Genomic DNA, 12,757 nt, shown 5'->3' with positions numbered 1-12,757 from the left:
AGGAGTCTATGAGTGATTTCTCAAACTGATTGCTGAGGGACACTCAAGGCAGGAGGCCAACTCTGATGCCCGAAATATTTTCTTTAGCCATGAACATAAGACAAGAGTACAAGAAAACAAAAGCGACCAAATTAGAAAGACCAGAGTGTCCTAACATAAGAAGTAAGAGCTGGTCCATCCCCAGAATGAAAGGCTACTTAACCCCTACTGGCTTCTCCCTTACCTCCAATTTAATGATTCCAGTGGATAAAATGGTGTTCCTTGTCTGTTTATCACATTTGAGCATATAGATATGAATGCATAGCTTTTACCTAGGTGATTGGCCACTGAATTCTAGCATGAAGTCTCACTATTAACCACTAACATGAGGCGTGTGTTGTGTGCACGCACACGTGTGTGCATGTGTGCTCTCACAGGCTACTGCTCCAGCATTGGGATCTTACCTCCACTTCCAAGACACTCACTCCTTTATTTACCATCCATCAGGACAGCTGGGACTTACATTAGCATAACAGCCAGACCTTCTATTCCAGAGTTCGTTTCTTATTCTTTTAGGTTTTCTGTGTACTTGTTTGGGTGTTTGTTAGTTTTATGCCAATCCTGTTGCTTTCATTCCAGGCTTGGGACTTGTCCCTGAATTGTTTTGCTTACAACTAATGCTCTATCACTTGTGCCACAACTTCACCTCAGGCTTTCTGCTGGTTCATTTAGATAAATGTCTCATGGATTTTGCTGTCTGGACTGTCAGGGGGCTGAGAGCTAAATATCGTCACCCATGCCAGGTTCACAGACAAATCCCTGAAACATTTATAACCAATTATCAGCAAAATGAAGAGAGTGGAACTATGACTTGAGTGAAAGGATGCTGGCAATGAGTGAAAAAATATCTATAAACTAGAACCCAGGCATTAAGCTTAGGCTCCATATAAGCACAAAAATTAAACAATAGAGGGATCATCTTCTTTTTTTCTTTTACTTTAATTTTAATTGGCAGTGAACATTTTTAAGAATGTACATAGAGGAAAATCTAGAGGGGTCTTCTTTAAGGGAATATTTGCTGATAACATTGAATGTTTCACTTAGAATAATGAATTTGATCAATTGTATCTCAAGAAATAATTGTGTAAACACAGTTTGTTTTCCATGGTGTCCCTCCACCTATCTCCATATCCCACTCTGTACTGATTTCCTGACCTCCCCACACCTTTGGTACTAATCTTCCACTCTCCTTTGCCCCACAGCTTTAGTTCAGTCTGCAGAAGGCTTCAGGCCTCTGCAGCTTGGAGGGCGACCAAATGCACATGTGCCAATTCTCTACAATCTGGGTAGGGATAGACAGCAGACTTTTTTTTGGATCCAGTCGTGGGGCCTGAACTCTGGGCCTGGGCGCTGTCCCTCAGCTCTTCAGCTCAAGGCTAGCGCTCTACCCCTTGAGCCACAGCGCCACTTCCGGCTTTTTTCTTTTTGCTTATGTGGTGCTGAGGAATGGAACCCAGGGCCTCATGCATGCAAAGCAAGCGCTCTACCATTGAGCCACCTTCCCAGCCCAGACAGCAGACTTTTCAACTGTATTCCATGTCTAGGAATGGTTGGGGAAGACAGAACCCACCAGGGTGAGGGGAGAAGGACTCGCCATTTTGTATATAAGCCCTTTATGATATTTTATCTGGTCCACCCTTAAGCTTCAAATACTCTGCTAAGAAGGACTGATTGGACACTTGCAATCCCTGAGGTCTTTGGCACAGGCTTCTAATGGAGACCATGAGCCTTTGCTTACAATGTGACTCCAGCCCACTGCTGTACCCCAGTAGTGAAGTAGAAATGTGATATGGCCTCGTATGTTTGCAGGTTAATTGAAATAGCACATCAAGCTGTCCTAGACATAGGTGTTGAGAAAATCCATAGTCATTTATGTACAGGTCATATTCTGGGTAGACTTCATTCTGTGATAGTTCATTTGGCTAAGAACCCAGATTAGCCACTGCCCCAGGATCCTGATCATTGGCATCTCTGTGAGAGGTTTCCACATATTTTGTATTTGCCTGTCCCAAGACTAATCTTAGATATCTCTTACCTGCAGGAATTGCATACTGAAAACTGTGTGTGTGTACACATATGTGTGCCAGCAGTGGGGACAAAAGGCAGGGCCAATGTGCTCTCACAAGGTTGGCGCTTTAATACTTGAGTCACAGATCTACTTCAGGCTTTTGGGTGGTTGACTTGACAGAAGAGTAACAAGGATTACTCTGATCAACCTGGAACAGATCCAGAATCCTGAGTTTTCAGTGTCCTCTGTAGGTAGGATTATATAGGTGAGTTCTCAATGTCTGGCTCTTAATATGTTTTAGCCAGTGCGTTATGAGACACATGGCTATTCTATTTTCTGTTTCTCTAATTTCTTCTGCTATTTTCTGTTTCTCTATTTTCTTCTATCTGATGTAATATTTTGTTCTCTAAACTTGGAACTCACACTTCATTTCTTGACCTCTGATTTTAGACTCATTCATAATTTTTTAAAAAGGTTATATAATCTCTTTATGGTTTTCCCCCTCTTGTACCATTTCCCTTCCACTGTCATTAATTCTTCTCCTTCAACTATCTTGTTCTCCAACCTAACACTGTTCTGATTTTGCCAATTCAGTTTCTGATCACTAACAAAGCCCCAAAAGAACACAACTTTTTTTTGGGGGGGGGGTCTGGTCGTGGGACTTGAACTCTGGGCCAGGGTGCTGTCCCTCAGGTCTTCAGCCCAAGGCTAGTGCTCTACCACTTGAGCCACAGTGCCACTTCCGGCTTTTTTCTTTTTGCTTATGTGGTGCTGAGGAATCGAACTCAGGGCCTCAGGCATGCAAGGCAAGCGCTGTACCACTGAGCCACCTTCCCAGCCCCAAGAATACAACTTTTGATATAGGTAAAAACACAAAATGGTTTCTTTATTAAATATCTAGAAGTTCTATTAGGTTCCATTGCTCAGTCTGATGAACTATTATAATAACAGAATTTGAGTCTATTCTTACTATGTAGCTAGATCAATATTTCTATATACCTATAAACACATAATGTAAGTTTAATATGTATTTTCATTTACATGAGATAAAATCTGGTACTCAAAGTGGGACCCACAATCTTTGCAGATTTTATACTGCATAGTCATAGTATTGAGAAATATCCATGTCTGTTTGCCTGTGCTGGAAAAATGGGAATTTCCCCACAGAGGTTTCTGGCAGCCTTGTCACGCTCTTGTTGCGCCTGCCTTTTCATGGCGTCACGCTCTGACGTCTGCTCCTTGCTGATGGGATCTGACACTACTGGCCCAGGAACATGGGATTTCCTCCATGGAATGACTTGCAAGCTGAAGTCTTGCAGGAGATATTGATTTTGAGATTTGGGTGATGGGCTGAGCTTGGTGGCAGCAGTAGAAACAGGCTTGTGCCACAGAGAAGTAAAAGATGAGGTTTTGTGAGGTGCAGGCCTCCCAGCAAGAACAGACTGAGACTCACTAGACTGGAGAGGGTTGGTCATTCCCCTCAAAGTGGCATTGGTGGAAATAGGCTAAGATGCTCTGGTGGGAGCTGTTAGCTATAAGTTGTCAGTAGCTGGTTGGGGTGCATTGATTCAAGTAGGTTGAGTAGAAGAACGCCAGGCAGGGTCAGCTATAGTGGGTCTCTGGGAGGCCAGAGATTGTGGCCTGTAAGAAACAGGTCGAGCTCAAGGTTTCTCTGGGAGAGAAAAGGCAAAGCACCAACTTGACCTTCTGAGGTTGAGGAGGAACACTGATTTTCAGCACTCTTCTTTGTTTTCTTTACTAGAACTTTCTTAGGACTTTGACAGTCAAAAGTAGAATCTAGTCTTGACTGGTTAGCTTCAGAAAACTTGGTGTCTTTGGAGTTGTTTCGAGGCTTTCTCAATGCCTCTTGATAAGGTTCAGGTTGTTTTCTCTCATGCCTTTCCTTTTTAGTGCTTGTCTTCTATTCTGATTTCAAGTTGTTTTTTAAAGTATTTCTTTGCTCTACCATTCTAATGGTTGTTTTCTCTGATTCTTTTGGTCTTTTCGTGCCCATGGCTTATGGTTTTGCTAGCCTTACTGGATGTGCTTTTGGAGGTTAGGTAGTTGAATGCTTGTCTGTGTTTACAGGAGCCCTCTCATTGACTCTGGACAGTGCACACAACCACTTCTTCCTCCAACACATAATTGGTTCTGGCACTGGACTTTGGCCTTAAGTGCCTCATCACTAACTGCAAAGGCTTCATGCTTGTTCTTTCCCACTTGAACAGTGAAACAATCAGTAACACTTGAATTCTCATGATGAAAGTTCATGCTGATGCTTCCTATATTTTTGCCTTGGGGTGTTTTATAAACAATCAATTTGTCAAGATCTGTCAATGAGTGAAACATTAAACTGAATTAAAATTAAAATTATTTTATATTAAAGTGATTTAAAAATTAAGTGTTCTACCTGAGAGTACCAAGATCTACAAGAACATTGCCACACTCAATTCCCTTTTCAATTGTTTTTCTTCATCAAGATTCAGACTTCTCTTTTCCTAATTGGCTCTATTACTAGAAGACGTTTCCCTTTAGTTCAAAAGATTCAGGCAGTCCAGAAGCTGGAGAATGTCAGGGGTGGTTAACGGAAGTCCTAGAAGATACTCATAATCTGAGAGGCATCCAGGGGCTTTGAAGATCAGTTTGAATTTCTCCCAAATACTTGTTTCCTTTTGTTACTGATTTGGAGCTAGAAACAAGACCGAGATATTTAGATCACATTGAACTGGAGCTATTACTGAAATGTGCCATACCTAGCGAGGTAGATTGGTGCTCTAAATTGATTCATTACTTAGGCTCCTGCAGGCCTTGCACAGTCTGGAATGTCTGGCACACATCATATATGGACGTGGAAGGCACAGGCTGGGGGACATGCTCACGTCCAGGAGCATTTCCATCACTACCAAGAAATGAGAGAAGAATCAGTAAGTGATATCCTCCACCTCCTCACATACTAATTAAACAGGTGTCTGCCAACACAAGGCAATGTGCTTCTGTGAACTCATCTTCGGACCATTACGAGGTCTTGTATTGTGAGAGATGTGATTAGTGCTCTAGTTGTCACATGTGATAATGTGATATTATTTTTTACATCTTAATATTTCAGACAATTACTGTAAGTTAAAAAAAATTAAAGTTATTGAAAACCATGAACCATTTTGGACTTGGAGTGAGAATCAGTAGTGGAGTACTTGTTTCCTGTTCTCTTGGCTCTGGGTTCAAACCCAAGCATTCCCCTTAAAATTAAAAATGTATGATAAAGCCTAGCATTCTTATAGAGGGTATGCAATTCTTCCTTGTCTCATATTTCATCATGAAGAAAAACAGAAAGATGATAGTTTTGTGTGTTCTCACTTGTTTTTTGTATGTGTGCCTATAGGCTGATATCAGGGATTGATTTTAAAACCTTGTGGTCTTTCTTGCTTTTTTGCTCAATTGTTGGTGTTCTACTACTCAAGCCATGCCTCTACTTCAGACTTTAGGTAGTGATCTGCAACAAGAGTCATAGGGATATGTGAAGCCCCATTTGGCTTCTATAATCAGTACTCAGATCTAGCTAGGATTACAGGCGTTAACTACTGGCGCCCAAATCAAGAGAAGAATTTCTGTTCATGAAGTATATGTAAAGAATATATGCTGAGCTTCCCTCCATTAACCAGGATCTCTGAACACACAAAACAATGTAACTGTCATTACCTTCAATTCTGAAGTATTTTCCAAAGAATCTGAAGTACCAGCTAAAGAATGGAGTCATTATAGTGGGTGGGATTTTCAGTATAGTTGGAATCATCCCTGCCATGCTTCCGGCCGTCTCCTATATGCAGCTCAAATGGCCTTGACATTGTCCCATGTTTCCTCACTTAATTAAATTAAATTACAGCAGCAATGAGGTTTGAACACAGGACCTTGTGCTTGCTAGATCAGTGGTATACCATTTGAGCCATATCTTCAGCCCTCTCTACCTTGTGTGGCGACTGCAAATGAAGAGCATGGAGGAGAGTGATTGCAGCTCAGGACTTCCACTCTACTTAACTATTGACTCATCAATGTTCGACTGCCAAATACAGACTCCTTTTTGAATTCTTCCAGTTCTACTGCTCTAGACTCTCTTTACTTACCTTGAATAATTGTTACTGCAGTGAGCTCAGCAGACATAGAGTAGTACATTCCGGAGGTAGAGGTTGGTGGTAAATCCTTTTTGGGTTGACCATCCTTGAGCTCCATCACCATTTCTGATTGTGTCCCCATGTAGGACACAGTGCCATAAGGCTGCAGGCAGGGACCAAGTATGGCCTGAGCAAAAACTCCTGAGTATACATGAAAAACATGACTGAAACAGGAAAAGCAAGGAGTTTGGCTCCAACTTGTGCCATGCCCTGTTCTTATCCCAGTATGAACTAGGTTATTAAAAAAGAAATTGTCAGCATCATCTGTATTCAGAGTCAACTGACAAAAAATCATAACAAAGCAAATATATAATAACTAAATATCTTCTCTGAAACTTTTAATGATTCTGTGTTCCAACATTAGTTTCCTTTCTAGCACATGAATCTAAACTTTGCTAAAACTAACTTCATATTGTCATGCTCTGAGTAGATTTCACTCGATGCTTTCTGTGTATTGATTTAAAAATCTTTGGTTCTCTTCAACATTCCAAACCACCTCTCTTTTTCTGAAATACCTCCATATTCTTCATCTTTTCAGTTCTTTCCTGTGTGTCCTCCCTCATCTTTAACTTTTCTCCTTCCCTCCCATTCCGGTTAAACCTTCTTCTAGAATACCTACCTGTTGTTAGCCTGGTAACCCCTTTCCTCTCCCAATTTCTCTTTTTACATAATTTGGATTGGAAAAATTGAAATCCCTGAGAATTATTCATTGAATGCTACTTGATTTATTTTACCAGATAGTTTCAGATGAAGGTTATCACAATGTTTTCTACCCCTTCTAGGTTTTCTTTCTCAATTAATGTGGTTAACATTGATACTTTGAAGAAATCTGTGGCTGCTTTCTCTATACCAACATACCGTTTAAGATTCAGTATTAGAAAATGTAGGAATTAACCAGGCTCATGCCTAGCTATTCAACAGGCTGAGATCTGAGGATCACAGTTCAAAGCCAGCCTGGGCAGGAAAGTCCATGAGACTCTTATCTCCAATAAACCATTAGAAAACCAGAAGTGGCACTGTGGCTCAAGCAGTAGGCTTGATCTGAAGAGCAGAGGAACAGTGCCAAAACACAGAGTTCAAGCCACATTCACTGTATTTGATGTTGGTATAATTTGGGAGGGGAAGGAGAAAAACAAATTGTTTAAAAAGGTATACAGGTAGACCCATTGCAACAATGAGATGTTCAAGATGCTATGTTGAAAAATGAACTTTACAACTTTGTGTGTGTGTGGGGGGGGGGGTAGAGTAGTGGTAGAGATGGGAGGGCAGGGATGGTCCGGAAAAAACAAAGGAGGAGGCAACAATGCTTGATAAGAAATGTACTCATTACCTTACTCATGTAATTGTATGGTGTTTTCAGAATAAAAAAAACTTGTTAAAATAAAAAACTAAAGGCTTCATAAAAAAGAAAGAAAATGTAGGAATTAGAGAATGGAAAGTCCTTTTATCCTCACGTGGCAGACAAAGCAATAGATTTTGTGAGGAAGTGAAACATTTGGGTAAGTCACATGCTTAGCTACTATCACAGCCAAAACTAAACTTAAGTCTCCGTATTTCTAAATCAATACTCCTTCCATTACTCAAAGCTTTTATATCCTACTAACTTTGGGAGCTGGAACATCTAACGAAAAAGCCTAAGAAGTTTCTTTTCTTACCTGACATTGTGAGAGAAAAGATCACATCAAATGGAGATAGAAGGGATGAGGAGATATCAGGAGTGGAAATGTGGGTAGCTGAAGCTAAGAGAGCCCGTGTCCAGTAGGAGGCTCACTGTATACTACTCCCAATCCACTGGTCACTTGCTATGGTCCAAGTTTGTTTACAGACAACTCCGTGGAAACACCAAGATGGTGATAGGCTAGGTGGGAGAATGATGTCATACATTAAAGGCAGTTTAAGGGTATGAAGTAGCCAATGACTAGATTCGATTAGAGACAAGAAAGCCGAATAGGGTAAAGGATGGCAGATTTCTAACAGCTTCTAAATGGTTGATCTCTGAGGAGGTGAGGCCCTGCAAAATAGATGTGTCATCTCCTTTCATATAAGCTTTTTGTGGAGGACTTTATCTCAGTGTTTCTTACTTACAAGTTCATGAATAAAGCTATTTATAAGTTGTCCATTGTGAATGATAATGAATACTATCATTACATATTGTATATACAGTTAATGTTCTTGGAAAAGAAAAATGCAGACATTGAGGTTGAAAAAAAGTTCTAGTAATTTCACCCGGTTAATAAAATTGCTAGAATGTTCAAAGTCCAAAGGAGAATTACAGAGCTCTTTGTGCCTTAGTTGAAGAGTAGGGTGAAGTTGCTGGAGGGAACCTTGTAGGGAATGTTGGGCTGCACAGCTCTTCTCTAGTTCCTTCTACTTGACTTACCTGGCCTGGCTTTGACTGTGCCAGGTTGGATTTGCACCTTTCTTCTGGTCTTTTTCTCTCCTACATTTAAAGAAGTTTCTTGGAAAAAGATTGATTTACATTCATATTACTTTTTCCTTCTCTCTTTGCTTTTCCAGGGGCTTGAATCAGGGCCTAGATTCTGACCTAGATCTTTTTTTCTTGAAGCAAGTGCTCTGCTACTTGAACAATAATACCACCTCAATTTCTTTGGTTAATTGGAGTGAAGAGTGTCATTTTGGAAGCAAGACCATTGATCAAGATTCACTGTATTCAGAAGAAACTGTCTTGTTAAATGTCAACTTCTTTGTACAACTACAGAAGGGTAATGAAAAGAAGAAAAAGTTTCACAAACATTCCTAGCTGGTCTGGCGTCAAACCACGATCCTCTGATCTCAGCCTCTTGCTGAACCCTTATACTCATGGAGGTCAACTCCCAGAAGCAAGGCCTTCTTTGTAGTGCTTTGATGCTTTAATGGCCTCTGTTCATTAAAGAAAACAGTCGAGAGGTTGAAGGCCCAGGTGCCCTAGGACTTTCATTCTTCCTGACTTTGAACACATTCCTTTTGCTTATTATTTTGTATCCTTGGCTCTTGAGCCTCTGGGACTTTCATATGCCAAAAGTTTTGAGAACCTTTTCTCTCTTTCTCTATGTGTGAATCTAGTGTGGCAGTTACTGTAGCTTCCTTCACCTTACAACAAAAACTTGGGCCTCTTGCATTCTCTGTCTGCCAGGTCTGGGTACAAGGTCAGGAAAAATGGAAAGCAAACTAGAGAAAGTACACACTGGAGAAGCACAGGGGAAGTGAGAGGATAGGAGAAAAGAGAGATTCATGTGGAGGTTGGTTTTGAGTTTTTAAAAATAACTCAATACAACTTAACCTTATTTTGTATTAACAGATTACATAATTCAGTATTTTTGTTCAGAAACTTCTATAAACTCAGTGCACAAGGAAAAACCTCAAAAGTATTTAATATTTGTTTGTGCCAAATATTTATGCCACTGATAATTATGTTTGTAGTCTATTGATGATGTTTAATAAAGGTCCTGTTTTATCTGTGCATTTTCTTGTTTTAAGGAATCCAACACCATTAACTCTCTCTCTCTCTCTTGTTAGTCTCTCACATTACATATTGTAGGTACCGTAACATTCTTAGGAAAGACAGCTATAGACATTGAGGTTGCAAAAAAAGTTCTAGTAATTGGTGGTCAATTGTTGATAAGAGTGCCATGGACTTTGTTGTTAGATTAGCTTTGAACTGTGATACTGAATTATTCCCTTCTGTGTGGCTATCATTATAGGGCTGGGTCAGAGATATCTGGAGAACTCATTTTTTGTAGTGTGTTCATACTGAGGTTTGAACTGACATCCCATTACTGTTTTTGTTTTGTTTTGGTCACTAATGGGGCTTGAACTGATGGTTTGGGTGCTATCCCTAAGCTCTTTTGCTCAAGGCTAGAGCTCTACCACTTTGAGCCACAATTCTACTTCTGGTTTTCAGGTGGTTCACTAGAGATAAGAGTCTCATGGACTTTCTTGCCCTGGCTGTCTTAGAACCATGATCCTCAGATCTCAGCCTCCTGAATAACTAAGATTATGGCTCATAATCATAGTATCATTTCCAATTACATGTGATTACTTATTTTGAATTGCTGTGAACAACCTTAGCAAGTTGCATGTTGTTGAAAAAAATCAAGGTTTAAAGAAAAGGCACAGTTATGGTTTATGCTGTGCATGCAAGTGTAAGGAACAAATTTTGCGGCCAGGCTACCTTGATCTGGATTGTCTTTGCTTTCCAACCCCTGGTTACTGCCTCTCCTGTTATGTCCCTTTTTACTTCTCACTAACCACCCTTGGCTGTGACAAAATGAGTGAGGCTGAGTTTCTGATAAATTACATGAACAAGAGCTTGCTTGGAGTAGGAAATCTATGGACCGAGTAATTTTCCTTTGTGGTAAGCTTGAAGGGATTCTTAGATCATTCCAGAGAACTGTTTTAGTGCTGATGTATTCACTCATTATACATAATGCCAAGAGCCTGGGAAGATAGGGACAAATGTAGACCCTTGAAAGAAAATTTTTCTCAGTGGGTACTATGGCTCTCACCTATAATTATAGCTAATCAAAAGGCTGAGATCTGCATATGGAAGTTCAAGATGAGTCTGGGCAGGAACGTCCCTGAGGCTCTCATCTGCAGTTAACTACCAGAAAACTGTGGCCTGTGGCTCATGTGCTAAAACAGTAGGCTTGAACAAAAAAGCTCAGGACTTAAGTTAAATCCCTAAGACTGGCAGGAAAAAAAAGCATAAAACTTAACACTCTGATACTTTTCTTCTTCTCTTCTTATATTGCTTTCAAATATTTTGAGATATGAATTCTGTGCCAGATGAAGCTTATTTGAGGAGAATTTGTGGAGGACTTGACAATGTGGACACATGGCTCAAAGTATATAAAGTTTTCAAATTTTCATTTTCCTTTGAGCTCAGTTTCATACTTCTAGTAGATGACTGACATAGTGATAGTATATAACTCAAAACTAATAACATATACTTCATCTATGTAGGCCAAATTAATCTCGATTTGATCCATATAATCAAGGAAATCTATAGTTAATGTAAGAAGATTCCGAGGACTGTGAGGTGCTATTCAGCTTTCTGTTAATTGTACAAACTCTGGTAACAAATCCTGGAATTCCAATTTCAGTTCCATATAGGTATATTTTTCTTGACTTGTCCTTGTTCCCAAATTCTATAACTGATTTCTTTTATTTTTCAGAATTGATCAGGGGAGAATTTATAGAGGACATACAGACAAAAGTTGGCTGCAGTGGCAGCCAGACCAGTTAAGAATCCACAGTTTGGGTTAGAAGGAAATGAGTAAATATAAAGTCAAGACCAAAGGATGTCATTCTACTTGAAGATAATTGGTTTATTCTAACACCAAAGTATCAAGCATATTCTGTAGCAATGGTTCAGAATACAATTAAGTTCCATATACCAGTTCATTGATTTGTCTACATATAGTTTGCTGGGAAACTATGCAAGTAAAAAACAACTAGCATTACCCTTGAACAACTGTGGCTGCTCTAGTTCAAGATGTGTTTTCATGTTGAACCTAATCAATAGACTCCATTGCAATAACTGGCTCAAGCTCAACTTTACAAGTCTACTCCCCACCCTGACTTCTCTAATATTCCCTGAGCCTATGAAGGGTTTTAGTCAAGGGTAGACAGTATACCAGGAAGACATTTGTTCCCACTGTAAACAGATTGCACAGCAACAGGCACAGGTACAAGCGAGAGAACTGTTTTACAAAGAGAGTGACAACCATCTTTTTTCCCACCAGGAGTCCAAAGAAACAAACCAATGACTTAGACTCTGTTATTGGGAGACAGAGTAATACAAGGCCTTATGTTGGATGCTTCTGTAGAGTATGAGCTGTGTGGAATCCCAGATGTAATATACAGCACTTTATCTTGAAAGTAGTAAATGTTCCATGGGATGGATGAGAAGAGAAATGACTAGTGGGGTCAATTCCAGGTCAGTCTGCACCATCTAGCAACATTGTGTGGAAGACATCTTTTCTGTTTAATACCATTGGAGCAATAGCTGAGCACATGAAACATTCCACAGATGCTGACTAACAAGATGGGAATCTATGAGTGATTTCTAAAACTAATGGCAAAAGAACATACAAGCCAGGAGGTCAACACTGATGCCTCAAGTATTTTCTTTAGCCATGACTATAAAACCACAGTGCAGGGGCTGAGAAGGTGGCTTGGTGGTAAAGTGCTTGCCTTGCATGCATGAGGCCCTGGGTTCCATTCCTCAGCACCACATAAGCAGAAAAAGCCAGAAGTGGTGCTGTGGCTCAAGTGGTAGAGTCCTAGCTTTGAGCTGAAGAGCTGAGGGACAGCACCCAGTCCCAGAGTTCAGGCCCCATGACCGACATAAAAAAATAAATAAAAAAGACCACAGTGCAACAGAATGAACAGTGCCCAAGTTAGGAAGGCCAGAGTGTCCTAACATAGTATGAAAGAGCTGGCTCATCCCCAGAGTGACAAGTTAGTTAGCCCCCAATAAGCTGTCCCTTCTCTTAGGTTTAATGGTTCCAGTGGATAATATAGCAGAGCTCCTTGTGTACTA

This window comes from Dipodomys merriami, unplaced genomic scaffold, assembly GCF_024711535.1.
Source record: "Dipodomys merriami isolate MVZ:Mamm:240054 unplaced genomic scaffold, mDipMer1.0.p SCAF_51, whole genome shotgun sequence".
NCBI classification, from domain to species: Eukaryota; Metazoa; Chordata; class Mammalia; order Rodentia; family Heteromyidae; genus Dipodomys; species Dipodomys merriami.
Note: the sequence above shows the minus strand (reverse complement) of the source record.